Genomic DNA, 3,878 nt, shown 5'->3' with positions numbered 1-3,878 from the left:
CTTTAGGACGACCGAATGGGGTGGTGGCGGGAGAAATTCCAAGCAAACCAAGTGGGTCCCTGACCATTGCAGCATCCTTGTGAATGAATGGGCTGATGAGGCTGCCAAAGGAGCATCAATAAATGGCCTCCCAGTAGTACATATGGGAGCGACTTCATGAAAACAATCCATGATAAATTATGTTCTCAGTTCTCTAAGTAAGTTCTGGCTGTTGTCCCCCATGTCCTTACATAGTATCTGGGAATTATTAGACTGAGAAACCTTTTTTCCCAAGCAACAGAAGGGACGAAGTAATCCTAACTTGGCTGAGGATTGGACACACTAGGTTTACCCATGCCCATCTAAATGGCTCTCCTCAGCAGTACTGTGAAGCATGCAATGTAAAATGGTTCATATACCATTTGCTCATGGATTGCCCAATCTTCAGAACTATTCGACAAAATTAGATCTGTGTTCAGATGTGAAGTCTCTACTAAACTGGAAGGAATGCATAAAAACTGTTGCACTTTCTCTCTGATAGCACGATGAAGAACATAATTTACAATAAACACAAAATTTATGTTGTGTTTATTGTTTTTGGTGTTTATTTTATTATTTACGATCAAGTAGTTACATTTAAGCCGCTAATGAATATAATTGTTGATGCAACTATAAATAATCCCCTTCACTCTTTCCTTTATTTGATGTGATTGATTCCAACTAATTCCACAGTCAGTAATACTTTCATATTCTAGATATACTTTAAAGAATGGTTAATCACTCTATTACTAAGAAGATTTAATGATGAAAGAGTAAGGATTAACCATGCCCATAAAAAGAAACCTGGACTTTAATTGAACAAAGAATTGTAATTTTGAAAGAAAATTCAGAATTTTCCTTTCAAAATTCCAATGAATTCCTGAATCATTCACGAGTCCAACTTGGATTTCCAGGAAATATAAACGCTGTGGCATTTTACAGGATTTAGCTCTGAAAGATGGAAATGCCAAATTTATTGATGATGATAATAATGAATTGGATGATGAAACATCATCGAAAAAGAAAGGAATTTTATCTACCCATTTTTCAGTAAACAGTTAATTTTTTAAACAAAATTTAATCAGTTCAACATGTACTTATTAATCACTTCAAAAAACCTTAATATACTTTTATTTTATTTTTTTAAATTTTTACTTTATTTTAGTTGAACTTTCATTTTAGGTCCTGAATTTTAGACTTTCTTATGTTCTAAATTGCAATTATCGTTTTTAAAAATCAATTTATAGATGATGACTTATTTTGATGAGTTCGTGTTTACCATTAACCTTTCCAAGAATAGACACCATTCCCTGGATATTACTATGTTACCAATTTTAATATATTTTTACTTTATTGTTACAAGGAGAGCAATGTGCAATTTGTTAAAACCAAAATCTCTAATCTTCTATCCCTTCATTTCTAATGCTTTTGTTTATTGCATAGTCTGCAAATCTGAGATGTCTTAATTCTTTATAAAATATTAAAATGAATAATAAAGCAAATAAATTTTTTTCAACAATCAATAGAAACATAGAAAAAAGTGTTTTTAAACAACATGCAAACTACATAACACAATGTAGATTTGTGTTCGTTTCTTTAAATGTATGAATAGAACATAATTAAGAAACGGTCAATCTAACTGAATAAGAGAATCTTATTAATAAAGATTTTATTGGGCTATAAACTTTGGAACCAATGAAAATAAGTACCACTTATGATATACCGTTGAAAAGCTCCCAATGACAGCTTATTACTGCAGTTAAGAAAAAGTCCAAAATGCAAAAGATTTGAATTTTGGACCTTTATGGACACTTTTGGTCAAATCGATTGCAATTAAAAGGAGAGGTGCACAACTAGATATTACAACAGTCCTAAATACAAAATTTCAATATTCTACGGCTAATCGTTTTTGAATTACGCGAGATACATACAAACATACATCATGCCGAAACTAGTCAAAATGGATTCAGAATGGTCAAAATGGATATTTCCATTGAAATCTGAAAACTGAAATTTTTCGCGATTACAATCATTTCTTGTACTTCATACAAGAAAGTAAGAAATACAAAAAAAATTACAAAAATATATTTGATTACATATAAAAAAATATTTTTTAAAAAAGCTTTTTTATTAATATTAACATTTATAAAAAAAATGAAACAAGTTAGAAAAACCCTCTAAAAAGTAAAAAATAAGAATTAAATCAGATTGAGAATTTAAAAAAATATATAACAAATATAAAAATGCACTGAAAAGTAAAAAATAAATTATATAAATATCCAATAAATAAATGTAAAAATTATTAAATTTAGAAATTAAAATTAATGAAAATATTTAGTTAAATAAAAGCGTGGCGCAGTTTTTATAATTTATTTAAAACAACGCAACATTTATTTTTACAACAATTAATCTTCATTTTCATTTTCAATAACGACGCGAGGAGGCGAAAGGTCTGCTGGAACCTCTCCAGTCGAAATTGACTAGCTGCAAGTAACAATCTGGGAAAATGCACCCACTCGCTTTCTTTGTATGTGTTCTGACATAGTTGAAATTCATTTTCGAATTCTGCTTGTAATCTAAGACAAATTGAATGCACTCTTTCCGCTAAAAGTTTCATTTTAATTAATTATGAATTTTTATTTAATGAAATCATAATTACGATTGCAATTATAATAATGATAATAATTAATAATTTTTCAGATCACCGTCAAAATGTAATAAGTTTGTGCAAGATTACTAAATTTAATTTTTATTTTTAATCTTATTAACACTTAAGATCAATCGGTGCAAATTTGAACCATCAAAGAATTAAAATTAGAGTTATTTTATTACAGATAAATAAAGTATATACATATACTAAACAACCTCATTAAACAAAACATATATTTTAAAATACAGCAAATGTCTATTCAAAAAGATTGTTATAAAAACTGTGCCACCCTTTTATTTAACTAAATATTTTCATTACTTTTAATTTAAAAATTTAATAATTATTACATTTATTTATTTTTTATTTATTGGATATTTATTAGATATTTATATAATTTATTTTTTACTTTTCAGTGCAGTTTTATATTTGTTAATATATATATTTTTTTAAATTTTCAATTTGATTTAATTCTTATTTTTTACTTTTTACAGGGTTTTTCTAATTTGTTTCCTTTTTTTATTAATGTTAATATTAATATTAGTTAAATAAAAGCTTTGTTAAAAAATAATTTTTTATATGTAATGAAATATATTTTTGTAATTTTTTTTGTATTTTTTTAAGACTAAAAAAAAGTAAAAATATATATTTTTATACATCGAAGTTACATACATGTACCAAATTTCAATCATTTTCATACGATAGATCAAAAGATATAGCAGTTGCAAGATTTGATTATTCCTAAAGCGAATTAAATAAAAGCTTTTAAAAAATAAAGTAAAAATACATTTAAGTGACTGAAATGAAAGTATTAGTTTCTTAAACCAAAATATAGTAAACATTAAAGAACCATCTTAATGAAAGAACCTAGTTAAAAAAAAATTATATATCAAATAAAAATTATATAAATAACAATGTGCCTCTTAATTTCACAAATTAAGAGGCATTAATTTGCACATTGCCTCAAATTAAGAGGCATATATATAAATTTCACCAATTATTTATATATATATATATATATATATATGGAAAAATTCATGTTTATTAGTGTATTAAGAAAAAAATTAAAACTTCTAGGTTGTATTTTTAACAGGCTTTAGTAAAAAAAATATGGAATTAAGTAAGTAGATTTTAAGCCTTATTTATGACATTTTTTTTTGACTAAGTTTGCAAAAATGTTTGGTGCAATAAGAAATAAAAAGTATTATAAAAT

The sequence above is a fragment of the Lycorma delicatula genome, chromosome 1, assembly GCF_047948215.1.
Source record: "Lycorma delicatula isolate Av1 chromosome 1, ASM4794821v1, whole genome shotgun sequence".
In the NCBI taxonomy this organism is placed as follows: Eukaryota; Metazoa; Arthropoda; class Insecta; order Hemiptera; family Fulgoridae; genus Lycorma; species Lycorma delicatula.
The sequence above is the reverse complement of the archived record's forward strand: the minus strand, read 5'-3'. Positions refer to the sequence as shown.